The sequence below is a fragment of the Callospermophilus lateralis genome, chromosome 3 (assembly GCF_048772815.1).
Source record: "Callospermophilus lateralis isolate mCalLat2 chromosome 3, mCalLat2.hap1, whole genome shotgun sequence".
Lineage (NCBI taxonomy): Eukaryota > Metazoa > Chordata > Mammalia > Rodentia > Sciuridae > Callospermophilus > Callospermophilus lateralis.
Genome location: NC_135307.1, coordinates 37,589,407 through 37,609,387, shown reverse-complemented (window position 1 = coordinate 37,609,387; position 19,981 = coordinate 37,589,407). Strand labels below are relative to the sequence as shown.

At 37.3% G+C, this 19,981-nt stretch overlaps 1 long non-coding RNA gene across 1 annotated transcript in view; it reads right to left on the bottom strand.

Annotated features, from left to right (window-relative positions):
- Positions 1-5,549: 5,549 nt before the first annotated feature.
- LOC143395173 (uncharacterized) overlaps positions 5,550-19,981 on the bottom strand; it is a 32,416-nt gene continuing 17,984 nt past the window's right edge. Inside the window, exon 3 of the long non-coding RNA XR_013090746.2 lies at positions 5,550-6,633. This is a non-coding gene — a long non-coding RNA (uncharacterized LOC143395173). The remainder of the gene's footprint in view (positions 6,634-19,981) is intronic.

Here is a 19,981-nt window from a genome sequence, read left to right as displayed (position 1 = left end):
GATAGTAATGAAATAATAGGAAATAAAGAATATGAATAGGAAATATATCCTTCAAAGATGTGAGTTTCAAAATTTTAAGAACAAAGTAATTCAACTTCAAACTTTCTATCTTAACTCACAGATAGATACAATTACCCAACAACCAATAGTTTATTACCAGTGTGTTAAAAATATCTACCCTACTCTACCATTACTGGAAAAAAGATTAAAGAATAGTCTTAGCTTTCAAATTCCTTGAGACTGAATGCTTAAAATTGTTTTTGGATAAATATTTAAATGTCTTCTTGATGTTTGATAAACATAGATAGGTAGTTTGTTTTGGGGTCTGGGCTGATCAGGATTACTCAGTGGTGACAGCAGCTGCTTACAAGCTGTACTTGCACAGGACAGTCCTTAGCATGCTCTCATCAACAGCATGCTCCCTGTGCCTACGTCAGTCTTCCTCCAGCACCCCAAACCTCCACTCCCTCCAACACCCACAAACCTCCACTCCTAGTGTTTCATGAAACAAACTTAGATCTTGTGTCTGAGCTTCCAGCTACATTTTAACCATGCACATAACAGCATCTCTACTATTTTTTGTTTGCTAAGTGCAGCCAAAACCAAGTATGTATTTTTTTAAATGAATAAATTTAAGTCAACAATACCTAGCAATGCTGCCTGATGACATGTTTGGAGATTTCTAGCAGGTGTGGATCCAGGAGAAAACTTCCTGCAGGTATTGTCTACTCCTTACTCTTTTACCTATCTGTTGAAAGTTTCAACTGGGAATTTTAAATAATAGCCTGGATGATCAATTTGGTTCATGTTAACCTCTAGTACTCCATTAAAAGACACTGAACAAAATGATCTGTCTCTGTCCTGAGGCTTCTATTTTGAGTTTTCTCTTGGCACCATTTTAGCATGTACTTAAAAACTGGGATTTTTTTTTAAGCTTGGATGAGATGCAGAATAATTTTCTGTTATGCATGACTGAAAGGCAGAAAAAAATATTTCAGAGAAAGAAAGCTGTCTCTAAGTGGTTATAAGAATAATGTGAGATAGGACTGATAGGGAATTTAATTTTAGCAGTATTAATGTGTGGAACAAAATACTAAAATGTCGCTTTCATACTTGGTGGTATACTGCTAATCATACCTAACAGCTATGATTATTACATATTTCGGTTGTATTTGAAGAATCCTTGTCTATTTGCCTGTATTATTTTGTAAATATAACTCAAATAAGAATATTTTATAATGGTGTTGCTTATTATCACTCAGTCTTAGACAAAGCCAAGGAAAGCATCCTTTGACAATATATTATAATAATGACCTTAGGACATTTAATTTATACATAAAAGTTGCTATAATTAGTTATCTTAGTAGATTGTTTTGCTCCTTGATAGCAAGAAAATTAAGAGTCTCCATGAAAAAAAAATGGAGTTCAAAATAAAAACAACCAAGACTTAGACACAACTCATTCAAGGATATTGGTCTCCTGGGATGTTGGTCAGCCTCTCTTCAGTTGAATCTGCCTCTCAGCAAAAATGCCAAGATAGTTTCAGAGAATATTACACTCAAAAATATTGCTTCTATATATATTGGCAGGAAGCAGTGTTTGGGAAGGAATATCATCTTGTCCCAGAAGCCTACAGAAATCGTTCAATGAAAAATGATGAAATAAACCCAATGTGGCAAACTAAAACAATGAAAGTAAAGGCACATGTTACAAAGCCTTTTAAAACTAATTGAAGTTTTATTTTGAAAAATTTTGACTCCTGCAGAGACTCTTCTCCTTACGGCTGGGGCAAGGGGCAGGGAAAGTCTTGCTTTTTTGTAATGAAAGCTCCATGGGAAAACCTGAGCAATAACTTGTGAAACTGTGGAATGATCTATCTTAAAGCTAATTGTAGAAACAAGGCCATTACTTAAAAATTCAATGGACAGTTTTCCAGCCAATCACACAACTGGTGAATGCCTTGTTCTCTTTCCTCCTGACTTCTTTGTACTGCTGAATATGGTTAAAGTCTTTGCCCCCTTAGCGTGGGTCTCAGTACTTGCCTGTCCCTTCCTTCCTCTCCAACCAGGGTTAGTTCCCTCATCACTATGACCTCTAGCCTCCTCTAACCTTAATCCACTATCAAAGCCTTAAAAAAAAATAAGGCTGTGAGAATTTATTTCCTTAACTTTACAATTTTCTATGTCAAATCTAATACCTAAAACTATACACATCATCTTTCCAAACTCTGATGTCCCTCTTGACTGTTGTGCTTCTGGCAAAAGGACATGTACGTATTCTTCCTGCCACTTGACACTTGTCCAGCGGGAACCAGCTCCTCTGGATTTATCCTTCACAATATCGCCCAGCAATGTTTGGTTTTGAGCGATAGAATTTTGTGATATGGATGTATTAATTACTGAGGCACACACAAAACAACTGTGTCTCTAAAACACAGACATATATACATACATACACAATGCTTTTACCTGTCTGTTCATATATTGCATTATCTTGTTTGCATCTGGGTGATAAGCTTTGTATCCATCTTTACTTGAATCCTTATCTCACCCGCGGAATCCTTGGTCTCCCTGTTTCCATGTTATCCATTTGCAGCAGACCACTTCACTCCCTACTTGGCTAAGAAGATTGAAGCCTTCCAATGTGATTTTCCCTACTTCCATTCTTAAAAACCTCAAAATTTCACAGACTCCTTAGACATTCTTCCTTCATTCATGCTTTTCTCATCACCTGGATTCTTTCTTTGCCTTTATATCTGTTCTGGGATCTTGATTATTAATCAATTATCCTCCCTCCCTCTCTGGCATCATCTGCCTCTTTCTGGGAAAAACAAAAACCTACTTCTTCCTGTCTACCTACGACATGGTCAACAACTTCCTCTGAGAACAAAGACCTTCTTTTGCCCTCTGACCTCTCAAGCTCTGCTAGGCCTTCTGCCTGTCCCTCACACCACACCACTCCTCTTGAGCAAGCTCTGACTCCTTGCCTGTCTCCTTGACCCTCTATGCTGTTTGCAGTCTTGAGCACTTTACTGAAACAGCAGTCTTGGAGATCATCATTTAACTCCTAAAAACCGAATCCAGTAACCTCAGTACAATTCTTAGCCTTCTTAGCATCTCTGATACATTTAGCGCTGCCAACAACCTCCTGATTCTCAAAAGTCTTTCGTCCTCTTGGCTCCTGAGATTCTCCAGTCCCCTGAGTTCCATTCGATTTTTTGGACACCTGTCAGGTTTTTTTTTGTTTTCTCATGCCTTATTCTCTCTATTCTTTAAATAAAGATTTTCCCTAGAGTCCCATTGCTAACCTTCCCTTCTCTCAGTATATTCTCTTTCAGGTCAGTTTCATGGCTCACATACTGCAGGCTAGCAAATTGGTATATCTTACTTCTCTTTTGAAATGCAGGCCAAATTTCTAGCTACTTCCCAAACAGCTCTGTTTGGTATTTTGCAAGAACCTCACACTCAACATGTACAAAATGTAGCTTACCACCTTCTCTATAAACTTCCTTTCCTTATCTGTACTTCCCATTTTATCAGTTTTCTTCCATAGTAAAACAGAATAGAATATAGCAGGATTATTCTGTTTAATGTCCTCAAACAGTTCACAATTGCTTCTAAGATATTTTATGTATTTTTCTTATATTGCCCTCATTACGGGAATATATTGCTTCTTTCTTTCCAGCACTGGAAATGCCAGATAACTTTTCAGATCCAGGAGCCAAGTCCCTATTGTTCCATGACCTCATCGCTTCTCTCCTCTGACTCCTACCTCACTTATGATCCATAATCCATTCTTTTCTTTTTTATTTTTTTTTAAGTGTTGAAGATCAAACTCAGGGCCTTTGCAAGCTAGGCAAGTGCTGTACTGCAGCACTACACCCCCAGCCTTATACGTTCTTTCCATTAGTCTTACTTGTGACTCATTTATTTTTTGCATACTATTTTCATTTAATTGTCATGTATTCATATTTTATTTGTTCAATTAGATTGTTTTTTCAAAAGCATTGCTCATAGATTACCTTTCCTCAATCCTTGTTCATATATTAAAAGCATGTTTATAGGCTATGTCCTTGTCTTAATTTGTCTGTTAAGGCTACTATGACAGAATATCATATAACAGGTAACTCATAAATAAAAAAAAATATTTCTCATAGTTCTAGAAGCTTATGAAGTCCAAGACCAAAGTGCTGGTGGATTTGGTGTCCAGTGAAAACCCACTTCCTGGTTTGTAGATGGCTATCTTTTTATGTTAACCTTGCATGGCAGAAAGGGTAAGGGAATTCTCTGTAGTCTCTTTTATAGAGACACTAATCATATACATGAACATTTCCCTTACACCTAGTCACTTCCTAAAGGCCCCCTTCCAAATACTTTGGAGATCAGAACTTCAACATAGGAATTTTAGGGCCATGCAAGCAGTCAGTCCATAGCAATACAGACATGCAGTGCTTAGCGATGGGAATACATTCTGAGAAATTAGAGGGTTTTGTCCTTATGAGAATGTCATAGAATGTCATAGAATGCAGTTGACACAAAGTAAGGGGTCTGTACCATCACTAAACCATATAATCTTATGAGACCACCACCCTATAAGTACATGGTCCATCATTGACCAAAATGCCATTATGTAGCACCTGACTGTACTAATAAGTAATATTAGCCCAACTCAGTGTTATGTAATAGGGAAAGACATATATGATATGTTACAGGTAATGGAGGAATTTGCCATCTTACAGAAGAGTCAAAAATAAACCCAGTAGGTACAAAATCTAATTAGTGTTGGGTTAGAGGTATGTGTAGTGTGCTTTGGACACATAAGAGAAAAAAAATGCCTTATAGGAATTAAAAGTTGTACCAAAGATGTCACAGGTTTTTTTCTTAAAAGAAGGAATAATAGTTTAAAAGACGAACAATGGTGAAAAGTCTTTCCAGGCAAAGCAAAGGTAGTCCAGAAAAAAAAAATAGTTTATTTGCAGAAGACAAGGTATTGTCCATGGGAAGTTAGAGGCAATAACAGGAATTTGGAAACATAGGAGTCCTGACAGGCTTTATGTATTATGCTAAGAGTTTTGACTCTTTCCTGGAGACAATGGGAAACTATGGGAGGATTATTAAATATAACCTTTTCATTTAAGTCATATATGCAGAAAGTATATAATTCATATGTTTACAGCTCAATAAATTTTCACAAAGCAAACACAGCTGTGTAATCAACACCTACATTAAGAAAAAGAATGCTACCAGAACAACTGGAAAAATGTTAAGCAATGAAAATACATTATCAGATTTGTGTTTCAAAAGAACTTTCTGGTGCACTAAAGAAAGAAACAGTTGGCAGGGAAATCATTTCAATTGTAAAGGCAAAATAAATCATAAAGGCCTCAAAGTAGTGGCATTATTAATAGATTGGAAGGGTTTTTATTGGTACATTGTAATAACAAATAACAGCAGAATCCATTATGCCATATTCACACATGCACATAACATAATTTGATCAATCTCATTCCCCAGTACCTTCCCTTTCCCCCCTTCCTCCCTTCCTTCCACCTTTTCTACTCTACTGATCTCCCTTCTATTATTATTATTACTTTTATTAGTGCATTATAATTATATATATGGTTACATTGTGGTATATTCATACATGGTCATAGCATAATTTGGTAGATTTCTATCACAAGTACTCCCTATGCCCTCCCCTCCTCCCTCTCTTGCTCATTCTCACTCTTCCCCCCATCCCCTTCCTCTATGCTATTGTTTTCTCTTCTATTATTTTCTATTATTGTGAGATTCCCCCCACCACCTTTATTTTTTCGGGGGGGGGAAGATATTTGACTCTTGCCTTTCTAAGTGTGGCTTATTTCACTTAGCAAGATATTTTCCATTTCCATCCATTTACCAGCAAATGACATAATTTCATTCTTTTAAGAAAATTTCATTCTTTTAAGACATATTTAGGAGGTGGAATTCACAGACTTCTCAATGGATCAATGCATGAAATGATGAAGAATAGTGGGCTAGGGGACCATTCAGAAAGCAGAGTGTGCTCTAATCAAGGAAAGTATCTGTCCTGAAACACAGGGAACTGTCAATGTACCTGGCTAGACTTCAGAATTCCTATATTCTAGTTATTGCTGTGTGTTTCCTGTTTCTCTGCCTTGTGAATGGGAGCATCACTGCAATTTTCTATTTGGGTTGTGAAGTGTAGATAGCTTGGTTTTTTAAATTCACAAATCTCTGGAACAGGATTCATACCCAAGAGTTCGACCAGGGATCCTCATCTGCATGTAATCTACATTTAGATGATAATATTTTTAAATTTTGAGCCTGAGTCAGAATGGGATGAGGCCTTTTAGGGAAGAGTGAGCATATTTTACATGCAGAAAGAATGTAAATAACTGAGGGCCACAGGGTAGGCTACGGCAACTAGAAAGCACTGCCACATGATTGTGTGATTTCTCTCATCAGATGGTAGAGTCTTTTTCTCCACTCCTTTGGGATGGCTTTATAATTTGCTTTGACTAATAAACTGTGTCAGTAATGATGTGCGAGTTTTGCAACTCAGACCTGAAGAAGTATTGCAGTTTCCACTCTTGCGTCCTTGGGATGGTGCCATACAAGCTGATACAACCTACTAGAAGGAAAAAAAGAACATGGTGAGAAAGTGGCATCAACATTTCAAATAAGGCTCTGTGGGTGCTATGGTTTGGATAAGTGTCTACCAAAGGTCCATGTGTTAAAGGCTTAGTCCCCAGCCCACGGCTCTATTAGGAGTCATTGTGGGAGTACCCTCAAAGGGGATAGGTGTGATCCTGGCCCCTTCCTCTTCCTCTCTTTTTCATTCTGACCATGAGGTGAGAGATTGTTTCTGTTCTAGCAAGTTCTGTCATGATGTGCTGCCTCACTGCAATCCCAAAACAACAGAGCTGATCAGTCGTGGACTGGACCCTCCAAAACAATGACCCCAAATAAAACATTTCTCTTTATAAGTAGATTATCTCAAGTATTTATTATAGTAACAGAAAATTGACTAACAGAGCTGGCCTGTGCATAATTTAAAAACGAAAGTGTAGATCAGTTTCTGAAGACTAAACTCATGTAAGTGTTCAATGTGTAAAACCAGAATGTCAATACATTAATTTGCCTTATGAAAGATAAATATATCCCATGGACCGATTTTCTGGAGTTGGTATGATCAGTGCATTCCTTCTTCATAGTCAGATCCATTTAGAATGTCATTCATAATCATATTAGGTTAGAGATTATAAAATGAGAACAATGAGTGATGTTCACAAAATTGACACTTTTATTCATGTTTAGCAGCACTGAAGAGAGCTTGAAGCTACCACCCCTACAATTTTATATAATCTTGGCATATTATGCACAAAGTAAAAATGGACCTATTGGTATGAAAAATATAATTTACCGAATGCCTCCCAGGTGACATGTATTCTTTTTGTCACTGAGTCTCCAGCATTGAAAACAGCAAACATGAAGCTCTGCCCACACGGAGGTGACCCTCTGGGTCTTTGGCAAATCCCCCTCTCTGCTGTCATTGCTAGCTGCCTTAAGTTTGACATCTTTCCTTCGAGAGACTAGCACTCGTACTTATGCTCTTGTGCTCTCTGTCTCTCTCCCTCTCTGGCTCAGTCTCTCTCTCTTTCTAAGTTTGTGGTACTGGGAATTGAACTCAGGGTCTCAAGTACATTAGGGAAGCGCTTTACCACTGAGCTACACCCACTATTCACCCCCTCCCCAAAGGAAGCTCCTATTCAAAGCCTTTCTCCCTTAAAGTGATTTACAGTAGTCCTGTTCTTACCCACTTTGCATAGCATCTCTTTTGAGTTAACTATTTCTACATTGGTTCCCACGATTAGGGGAAGCATTTATTCATCTGACCATACTCCCTTACTACTTCTGTCTGGCATATTGCCCACCAAATGATATCGCAGGGGATAATAAGAAAAAGACAAATAGAAAACAGAGGAAGTAATAGATGTGAAATACAGAGGTATACTTCCCTAGCTGCAAATTGGGCTTTTATTTTTTATTATTATCAATGCATTTTAATTGTACAGATCTGTGATATTTCCATATGTGTATATACTATGCTTTGACCATGTCCAACTTCTCTTCTACACTGTCTTGTCCTCCCCTTTCTCTCCTCTCCTTCTTTCCCCTTCTTTACCCCTAGTAATTCTACTCTTCTACTTTCAGGTCAGTAGTATTATTATTGTTATTATTATTATTGCAAATCAGTTTTTTATATGTTGATTTCTATGAATTTAAACAGGTAAACATACACTTTTACTATTCCTTTTATTTTAATTGTTTATCTTGTCTTTAAGTATTAAATTTCTAAAAAGACAAATAATTCTTGACCTCAGCTGTTCTCTTTTTTATCATCATTCTAATTTTGGAACGTTTCTTGCTTTTCCTTGTAAATATTTAACTTTTGCAGTGCCTAATCTCTGGAATAAAGTACTCAGTGCTGGCCTGTTCTGGAACATCTCATGTTGATGGACTGCCTACTTATCACTCTTCTTAAGGGAACTGCATGGTGCTCTCTTTCCCACCCCACAAGTATTAATGGCCTGTAAGCGTGTCTTTCTAGTTCTTACCTCTTCTCATTCCATGACTCTCCTTAAATGACAATCTACTTCTACGGCTTCGCCGATGTGTTAGTCTACATTCCCTGAGAAGCAGAAGCCAGGACAAGACCGTATGTTCAAGAAATTTATGTAGAGAAATGCCTATGGGAGAAAATGGGAAAGAAGCTTGCAAAGGCTGGGAGGCCCAACAGGTTGCAGTGCCATTCTGACTCCAAGTGGAGGAGAAAAGGAAGGATTAACTGTGGTGAATGTTCTAAGGATTGTTCACCAAGGTCCCCAGAGAGTTCTTATGCCAAAGTCTCTTATAACAGAAGTTCCCCATCTCTCAGCAATGGGCCTTCTCTAGCATAGCTTCTACACCAAGGCATTGTCTGGGGGCAACCCATGGGAAGGTTGGCCCCATTGCAAGCAAGGAAAGGATTGCAAAGTACAGCAGCTGAGGCTGTAGGTTACTTATACTCCCTATAGTCATTGATCTGAGAAGATTTTACAGGACTACCAGAAGCCACTGCCTGATGACCCCAAAGCCCAAGCTTCCAGCCCTAGCTTCTACTGAGAATTAGATCATAATTTTGATTGCCACCAGCTATTACAACAGATACCATGCAGGCATTCCATTAGTATGTATGATGTGATTATTGAATCCCTATTATACACCAACGTTGTACTATTGTGAAGAAGTTTATAGACTGAACAAGGAGAGAAACATAAATAAACAATTACAAGTCATTTGTCCATTCAACAAGTACTAGTTGTGTATGTATCAGACACCAAGCCCTGAGACAAGTGCTGGAGAAATAACAGTAAATAAACCAGATAATGTCCTCTAGTTGGATAAATAATGCCAGGTGGGTAAGTCAAATAAATAACCTCATAATTATCATAAAATAGAATGAGATAGAAATGATGATCTACATTTTTAAAATATAAATAGGAGTTTTACAAGTGACCAATGGGAAGGACAGTTTTTCTAGGTTCTCAGAATGGTAGAAGTGTTGGCAGGTGACAGCATGCTGGGGGAGGAACTACATGGGCTTAGTTGTAGCAAACTGGCTATTTCAATAATTTAATTAGAAATGATAAAAACTGGAGTTTACTGTTGGTCAAATAAGTGAAAGTCTGTGAAAGGAGAAAAGCAGTACAGGAAAGACATGTAAGAGATACAATTGTGAGGATTTACTGACAGATTGGATTTGGGGTGGCCTAAAAGGAGCATCTTCCCTATCTCAACATGTCCAACACCTGTCTCACTTCCTATATTTTATTTCTCCTTAACCATCACCACTCCTACATTCTCTAATCAGATACCTCAGTGAGACCCTACCTCTGAGCTCGGAATGTATATGATAAGTACATATTGAGTAAACTGATAACTGAGTTAAAAACATGCTTTGACATCATTGCCTGTGTCATCAGAGTTCTCAACCACAAAATCCATTCTGACTAGTTCTAACAGAAAAGGGACTTATTAAAGGGTATTCACTAGCTCACAGAAAATGGGAGAGCCAGAGAACAGGCTGGAGGTTAGCTTTGAGGAATAATCGTAAAACACCAAACCACAGAACTGTGTGACTAGGGAGCTGCCTTTACCATCCCCGGCACTAAGAATCAAATGGTAGGAACCCGATGAAATGACCAGCACCACGGCCACGTCCACAGCAGGCATTCGCCTTGCCACCACTATCAAAACTGGACACCCTCGATTACCACCCACTATGGCAGCCACTGATATACCACATGGAGCCTGTGTCTGATTTGGTGGAGCCTGGGTCTCTTGCCCAAATCTCAGCAACAGGAGAAAATGAGAGCTTTGAGCTTCAGCTTCAACATTAGTGGGACTTTCAATGGGGAAATTCTGTAAATATGGAAACTATTCAGGCTATGATAGTCAGCCTTGCAGATAATGTCTATAACTTCAATCATCTTGTCATTTGAGCTAACACTTGATGTAAACACCTGTTTCAAAGAGACCAGGCAGACAGTTCAAAATTAAAAAGGGAGGGTCCTTATCTTAAAACACACTTCAGAAGGTAAGACTCCTTTTAAAAAGTGTGACACTCCTCCCTGCTGCAAACAAAGTATTCTCACAAGTTTTGATTTCCACTAATGTGTGGCATTGTTTCAAATGAATGGTTAGGCCCATATTCCACAAAAGGCTCTCTCTCTCTCCAACCTTACTAAGTTGGCTGACAATTTCTTCCATTTAGTGGTTTCCATTATTTATCTTGGATTGAATGATAGTCTGTTTTCCTCTTCCTCCTCCAAATTGAACATTTTGGGAGTGCTGTGTATCATTCTGTCAGCTACCACTGCTAGTTCTTGAATAAAATTTGCTCAAATGTTTTATAGTCTAATCCAGTGCTTCTAGCAGCACTTTCTTAGGATGATAGAAATGTTCTATATTTGTGGTGTCTGATCAGAAGTTGCTAGCTACAGGAAACTATGAAACCCTTAAACTGTGGCTAGTGCCACTGTAGGAATGAATTTTTCATTTTATTCAATTTTAATTATAATAGCCTAAATTGAAATTTAAATAGTCACATAAGGCTAGTGGTTTGAATTAGACAGTACAGGTCTCAAGCTTAAATGTTCAAAAAATAATCCCAGGCTCTTTAACCCCCAATATTCTTCTCTCTCTCTCTCTCTCTCTCTCTCTCTCTCTCTCTCTCTCTCTTTATTCAAAATATTACTGTCCCCTAACATCTGGATTGGGTCATTTCCTGTTTTTGTTTTGTTTTTTTCTAAAGTCCATTGACAGTCCTTGACAAAGACCTGCATGGCTGTCTCTTTTTTGTTGTTGTTGCAAAACATCCAACAATATAAAGTCAGGATGACCTAGATAACTGACTCTGGGTAACCATCCTGCTCTAACTTAGAAAAGGATGTGGTGTTTAACACTGAAGTGCAATTATACAAGAAAATTGTGGGAGAAGATATGTATGTAACCATATTAACAGTACAAGGGTAGAGAATTCACACTGATTACACATGAGTCTTTAAAGTTTAATTGCAGGAAAAAATGGCCACAATACTATTTAAGCAAATACATATCACAAATACTGTAGGACTGACAACATGATGTTAAATGGGAATAGGTGCATAATAAAGATACTAACCAAATCACAATTTATGATTTTCAAAAAGAACCGGTGATTGAAGGCCACACCAATCCTGTGAACATAACAATCCATCTGTAAAACAACTGCCCCGCATTCACATGTCTACAGCAGTCTGCTACTTTGCCAATGTGTGGCAGCCTGACTTCTTGGCAGAACACAGATTCAATTTTAGTTTATAAACACAAAATTTAAGAGGACAGTTAAATCAAATACAAACTTACTGTCCAAATAAATTGTACATCACTTTCCTGAGTGGGGGGAAGAAAAACTACGCATTGATTTAGATCTACAGCTCAAACAAAGGACCCTTACACTTCAAGAATCCCTCTATTGGGAGAAATAATTGAGTTTGGACTCTTCTGCTATTTTCTTCCATTTGGGTAATGGTTTAGAGACTCTAAATAGGTTAGTAAGCAGAATAGATATGCAAAAATCAGATATATATGGAATGAACTTAGATGCCCTTCGATAGATAAATGGATTTAAAAAAACGTGGCATATATACACAATGGAATATTACTCAGCAACAAAAGAGAATAAAATCATGGCATTTGCAGGTAAATGGATAGAGTTAGAGAAGATAATGCTAATTGAAGTTAGCCAATCCCAAATAACCAAATGCTGAATGTTTTCTTTGATATAAGAAGGCTGATTCATAGTGGGATAGGGAGAAGGAGCATGGGAAAAATAGATGAACTCCAGATAGGGCAGAGAAGTTGGAGGGGAAGGGAAGGGGCATGGGGTTAGAAATGATGGTGGAACATGATGATCATTATTATCCAAAGTACATGTATAAAGACACAAATTGGTGTGAATATACTTTGTACACAACCAGAGGTGTGAAAAATTGGGTTCTATATGTATAATAAGAATTGTAATGCATTCTATTATCATACATACATAAATAAAAAGATAAAAATAAAGCAGAAAAATAAAATATATTGATCTAAATTCTAAAAAATATGCACTGATGTCTACATTGAGATGAGTTTCCTCCTCCTTCTAAAATATAATCTTCTACATCATGGAAGCCTTCTTTTTATTAAATGTTTTTATTAGTGCATTATACTTATACAATATAGTGGGCTTCATTTTGACATAATCATACATTCATGTAATATTATTTGCTCCATTTCAATCTCTAGTACTTCCTTATTCCCTTCCTATCTCTTTCTTCCTTCCTCTATGGTATTCCTTCTATTCATTTATCGTTTTTAAATTGGTGTTTTATAGATATGCATAAAGATGAAATTCACTATGATATATTCCTAGGTATACATAGCATAATTTGGTCAATTTTATTTCACAATTCCACCTTTTCCTGTCCCTCCTCCCTCCCCTCTAACCTATTCCTCTATTCTACTGCTCTGCCTTCTATTTTCATGGAAGCACCCCTTTCTCCCTCTTATTTTGCTATAGCTTCCACTTTTGAAACATTGGACCCTCGATGTTCTCCAGTTTCATCTACTTACCAGAAAATGCCATAATTTATTTCTTCTTTATGGCTGACCAAAACTCCATTCTGTTGATGGACACCTAGGCTGGTTCCATAACTTGGCTATTGCCCAGTCAATACATGGGCAAAAGAACTAAATAGACATGTCTCAAAAGAAAAAATACAAATGCTCAACATTTGTATTTGAAAAAAAAAATGTTAAACATTTCTAGCAATCAGGGAAATGTAAATCAAAACTACCCTGAGATTTTATCTCACTCCAATTAGAAGGGCAACCATAAAGAATATAAATAATAATAAATGCTAGTGAGGATGGGAGGGAAAAGGTACATGAATACATTGTTGGTGGGACTGCAAATTGGTACAACAACTTTGGAGATCAGTATGGAGAAGACTAGAAATGGACTCACCATATAATGCAGTTCTCCCACTCTGTGTATTTATCTAAAAGATCTAAAATCAGCATACTGTAGTGATATTGGTACCTCAATGTTTATGGCAGTGTAATTCACATATACAAATCATGAAATCCTTCTTGATCACTACACATGATATCAGGGAGGAAGCAAAGTAGAGGAAACAGGGTAAACGAGGGGGGTCAGCAAGAACATCACACAGTGCGCAAGAGAAAGACATTTAAGCAATGTAGCCCTCTCCAAATACACTTAAACCTAACTCTGTTTGTGATAGTCTTTAAGAGAATCAGATCTTCCAGGCAGAAAATCATTTACTTATTAATTCATTCAACAATATGCCTCAGGGCCTTCCTTAGCAGCCTGGTCAAAAATATATGAATACCGGGCTGGGATTATAGCTCAGTGGGAGAGCACCTGCCTAGCACGTGTGAGACACTGGGTTTGATCCTCAGCACCATATAAATAAAATAAAAGTATTGTTTACATCTACAACTAAAAATATTTAAATATATATGAACACAGACAAGCATAACCACTGCTCTTACCTTCCAGGAATTACAAGCTACTCAGCAAAACCCTTTCAATAGGACTCTCCTGAGACGAAAGTGACAAAATCAAGTTTATCTTAGCATTGGGTGATACTCTCATTTTTAAAGTGGTTCCAGATGTTCTGATTCATCGAACCATTTTTATATTATTAGAGTGCTGAGAAGAAACAAAATAACTAAAGAATAACTTATCCACAGCAATAATAAATATGATGATGAACTGGACAAAATTGTATTTCTATAATGAAAACTAAATATGTAGAAGTTATTTCTAAATATCTAGAAAATCAAGAAGTCATGTGGAAAACAAGCATCAGATTCTCTTTCTCTCTTTTGTTTATGGTTTGAAGGAGACCCAGAGTAATAACATCCAATGCATCAAGAACAGTTATACAACCAGAGACAGAGATATTCTCTAGAAAAAAATCACTAAACTAGTTTTAATATTTCTGTGTGGAAAAGATAGTGTCCTACATGAAACATGAATGAAAGATTTGTCAAATCTTTCTGACTGTTGCTTCCTCCAGTCTATTCAATAGTGTGAACTATTAGTGGACCTTTTTACAGAGTAGTTCCTTTTCTACCTGGAGGTAGAGAACAGTAAACAAATAATGTTAATGTGTAAATTATCCTTGAGAAAATCTTTATAATGTTTTCTGCACAACATTTGTGATACATTGCCCAAATATAAAACTATGGACAACCATCTGTGCAGAAGGACCACTTCTGAAATATATACACGTTAAATATATAACTCCAACCTTGGAAGCACACACAGACCAATCTTCCATATATATTGATGTTCTCCAGCAGTAATCTCCACAATAAGGTGCATAAGAGGGGGGGGATACAAGATAATTTATTAGAATCCAAGAAGAAAATATTAGAACAACTACTTGCACACATGTAAAAACTGAGACACAGATTAAGGCTATAATATTTTCCCCCATCCCTCACATGTTAGATGGTCACATGTGTATATAACCCAAGAGATCTCCACAGGAAATAGGGGTTCATGACAGTAGGCACTGATACCAACTTCGCTCAATCTCTTTTTTGTACCGGGAATTGAACTCAGGGGCACTCAACCATTGAGCCACATCCCCAGCCTTATTTTGTGTCTTACTTAGAGACAGGGTCTCACTGAGTTGCTTAGCATTTTGCTTTTTTGCTGAGGCTGGCTTTGAACTCACAATCCTCCTGTCTCAGCTTCCTGAGCCGCTGGGATTACAGGTGTGTGACAACACACTCAGCTTGCTCAATCTTTGTTTCTGGAATACTGCAATGAATTGTAATTTATAAGACCTGGGAAGTAAGTGTAAAGGTTATTTTTTCTTCATTAGTAAAATTCCAGGTACTGGGTCTAGTTGTCAAAAGTGAAGGAGGTAAAGTCAAAATGGCTGGAGCCAAAACTTAAACAACTTTTGAACAAATTTCTTGCTATGTATTTAACATCTCCCTGTCTCAGCTATCTCATCTGTAAAATGAAAATGAAGCCAAATGCAGAATGGTGTTATGAGATTAAATGAATTAACATCTGTAAAGTGCTTAACCCAGTGCCTGGCATAAAGTAAGAAGCATATAAACCTGTTAAATAAAATATGTATTCATGAGGAGTATCTGAAATTATTTTGTACTGTGGAGAGTTTCACTGGTTATCTAGTGGCAAAATATTTCGAACCCTTGTCAAATTAAACATGAATGATATAGTTTTTGTCTACAAAAAAGACATGTGCTCCAAATTCACTGATCTTTTCTGTGATGCAAAATGGCTGCTAAAACTGAGCATCCTAGCAAACATAAAAAAGAAAAAGGAAATTTGCTGACACTTCCTAGTTCTGTCAGAAGTAAGCCTCCTACAGTTATTAATGAACACACACACACACACACACACACACACACACTAACCTGTCCCTTCAATGTAAAGGTGATACTTCAATAATGAGTTTGCAAAAAACAACCTGCTTCTTTTTTTGAGTGCTGTGCGAGCAGTATACTGAAAAAGAGTGTTTAGAAATGTTTATATCACTTACGTGATTATGTGTGAAAATTATGTCACCCATTAACATTTTTAATTCTACATGCAAAAAACTTGGCAATGAAAGTTTCTAATTTTTTTAATACAAAAAGTTGCATTAGAGTTTGGAACTGTCAGAAAAATTTTAAATGCAACAGTATTCCATTTTCACTTCATATATTTAAAAAATTTTAAGTAATGTTTATTTTATTTTTGTTGTATTCTTTTGTAGATTTTTATTTTATGTTGTATGCCCAAGCTTTATAAGTCTAGAAGCAACATGTATAAATGTATCTAAGAAATACAGTGGTCGAGCACTTACATAGCATGCACAAGGCCCTGGGTTTAATCCCTAGTATCACCAAAATAAATTAACTAGGGATATATGATGAAAATATTTTTACTGATATGGGTACATGCTTTTGTTAAAAAAAGACCATCATCCTACTCTTAGGAAATAGTAATATTGAGTGCCTTCTATGTTCCAGGAGTTTGTCATACATGATCTGACCTAATAATAACAATAATTCTATTGATATGATATAATAATATTATTCCTAGTTCCCCAAATAGGAAGCTGAAGTTAAAAGAAGTTAGGTTATTTCCCCAGAACCTCAGAGCTAAAAAAGGTTTGAATAAGAACTGTCTGGGTACAAAGACATAATCCTGACCGTGCTGAATTGCCACTTTCCTAAATTCAGGACAGAGGGATTGTGGTGATATGTCACTGTAAAACAACTCCAGCAGATAATGGCAAAACATTCAGATTGGTTAATTTATGGAAAAGATGTTTAGTTGTATTTTGAACACATATGCACAGTCTTCAACAACCAAAGAGTTTGTGCTTTAAACTTGAACATCACTTCTTAGAAATATAGATTTCATTTTCCTCTGGCACTAGGATTAAAGATAATCATAGTTGAATCTCAGGATAATATGAAATCCTATATTTCTTATATCTGAATTATTAGACATTCACAATGTCTAAAAAACAGTAAAAAAAAGAACAAATTCTACAATGTCAATATATAGAGAGTCAGAATATTGGTGCTTAAGAAAACACATGATCTACAGGACTGTGATAATGATAGGGTAATTCTCTGAGTTTTCAGTGAAATAGCATCTAACTTTCATGAAATTTTTGAAGTTAATGGAATTTGTTCTTCACAATGCCCAATTTAACTTACAAGTATATAAACTGAATTTTCTTCATGAGGTATATAATCAGTGTTCTCTCATTTTTTATCAGAATTGATTAAGGCTGGTTATTGAGCAATATGAAAAACTGAGCAAGTGGGCTGAGAAAGAGAATGTCTGAGAGTTTGGTTTTTAATTTGCCTGTGGAATTAGCAAAAGTTAGAATTGAAAGAAGAGTGTGAGATTAACAATGGCATGTCTGTTCTTGTGAAACAAAAACACTGTCTTCAGTAAAACTGGTTGACACATGGGATGGAGGAAGGAGACAAGAACATGACATTACTTATTCAAACCCATTCACTGTGGTTCTGCCGGGTGCCCACTGCTCCTGTGTACTGTAATCTTGTTTAGAGTGTTTGGATGACGTAGTGACCCCTTATCCCCAGGTCTTTAGAAGCCCATTTGGTCCAGGGTGGTTTGGTTGCTGGATGGTGGTGATGGGGGTGGATGGGAGAAAGGTGACCCATGGATGGATGATAGGTAGGTATGTCTGATACCAGAGCAGCCTCAAGGTGGCTTTCAGAGCAGTGAATGACCAATGCTCAAATTATGAGTCCAGACTTTTAAATTCAGGAAGCACTTAAGATGCAGCATTGTTATTTTTGGCAAGAAATTAAATGAACAATTGCCAGTGAGAGAAATTCTTGACTAACTGTCCCTTGAAATTCTGCGAGTTTTCTCCAGCTCCAAAGAAGAATATTAGAACTGGAATGGTTTTTTGGAGACCAGATCATTTTCCTCAACTTTTGGAGAAACATTTGATTTATTTTCCATGTCAGCTTCCCCAGATGGCTGAACTAAGAAATATACTAGCTACCTCCTTCCTTTTTACAATAAACTTTTAAATTTATTGTAATATGACTTCTTTGTCCTCACCCTCACTAACCTAAAGATGGAGTCTAAATTGGTATCATCCCCTTCCTTCTTGAAACTCTTTTCTCCCTCTTAACTCTTCTCTCCCCTACTTTTAAAATTGCTGTTTATGTCTTCCTCCTTCTGACTTTATACTTGCAACACGTCTAAATTTAAACATTCTTCACTCAGTTCTTTTTTTCCTTTAAACTTCCATAGGATGTCATCCACACAACTTCAGTAATCATACCACTGAGCCCTAATGTGTATTTCTGTATCTCTCCCATTGATATCTCATGACCCCTAAAACATCAGGAATCTTAATCAATACCCAATAGTAAATCAACTTGATAAATCCAGTAGATTCTATTTCCTCAATGATTTTCCCACCCAATCTCTTTATCTAATCCTCCTGTTAGGTCAGCGATTTCAGCAATTATTATTTTAATCCAGGGTTGCTGGTTAATAACCAAAATATTCTCCTTGCTTTCAATTTTCCTCTGTAGAATATTTTTGCTCAAGTAGGCTTCTGCAAGCTTTTTCTAAGCATATAAAATCTTGGTTTAAATACATACATATAGAATGCAGAAGATAGTTAGTTTCAATTCCTTTTGGTATGGGCTTCTGTCCACAGTAGAGACATAGCCTAAGACTTCAATGGGCCAGTAGGGACTCTGAAGCCTCACTCCTTGGGTTTGAAACCTACTTGAAACTGGTTAGTATCCTTGATAGGTAAACTTATAACATTGCCCAAAGAGTCCTGGCACTTGGGTACAAACACACTTTTCCTATTGATATTTAAGTGAATAATCACAAGGTAGTCTAGGTATTGCTGTGCAGGAACTTTTGTAGATGCATTTGAGGTCCCAAATCTGTCAACCTTAAGACAGTGAGATCATCCAGATAAGTCTGATGTATCAATGAGCCCTTTAAAAGATGAGCGTCTTCTCTGACTGCAATAGAAGGGCAAGCCTCAGATTGAAAACATGATAAGACTTTGACACGCTAGTGTTGCCTTGAGAATGGAGGCCACATGGCAAGGAGTGTGGGTGGGCAGCTTCCAGGAACCAGAGTGACTCCCAGTAGAAATCCAGCAGGGAGCAGGGACCTCAGACTTATAGCTCCAAGGTACTGAATTCCTTCAATACCAAGAATGTGTTTGAAAGTTGTTTTTTTCTGGAGCCCCAGGTATGAGTGCAGCCTTCCTAACATGGGGCTTTCACTCTTTTCTTGGGTTAGGGGGTAGCCAGAGATTGAACTCAGGGGCATTCGACCACCGAGTCACATCCCCAGCCCTGTTTTGTATTTTATTTAGAGACAGGGTCTCACTGAGTTGCTTAGCGTATCGCTTTTGCTGAGGCTGGCTTTGAACTCACAATCCTCCTGTCTCAGCCTCCCAAGCAGCTGGAATTACAGGTTTTGGCCACTGTACCTGGCTGGGGGTTTCAGTCTTATGATACCCTAAGAATCCAGCCATACTGGGCTGGACTCCTGACCCACAGAACTTTGAGCTAATAAATGGCTGCTGTTTTAAGCTGCTAAATGTGTGGCAATTTGCTACACAGATATAGATAACAAACACGGTCTTCATTCTATGGCAGCCAACTTCCCCAAGTAAGGAATTCAAGAGGTAGTAAAAGGTAACCATAAAGATTTTTTTGTAGAAAAACAATACCACGTTCTATCTGTTAGAAGCCACCAAGTCTCTAAGCCCAGCCCACATGTCCTGGGAGAGAAATTAGGATCACCTCTTAAAGGAAAAAAG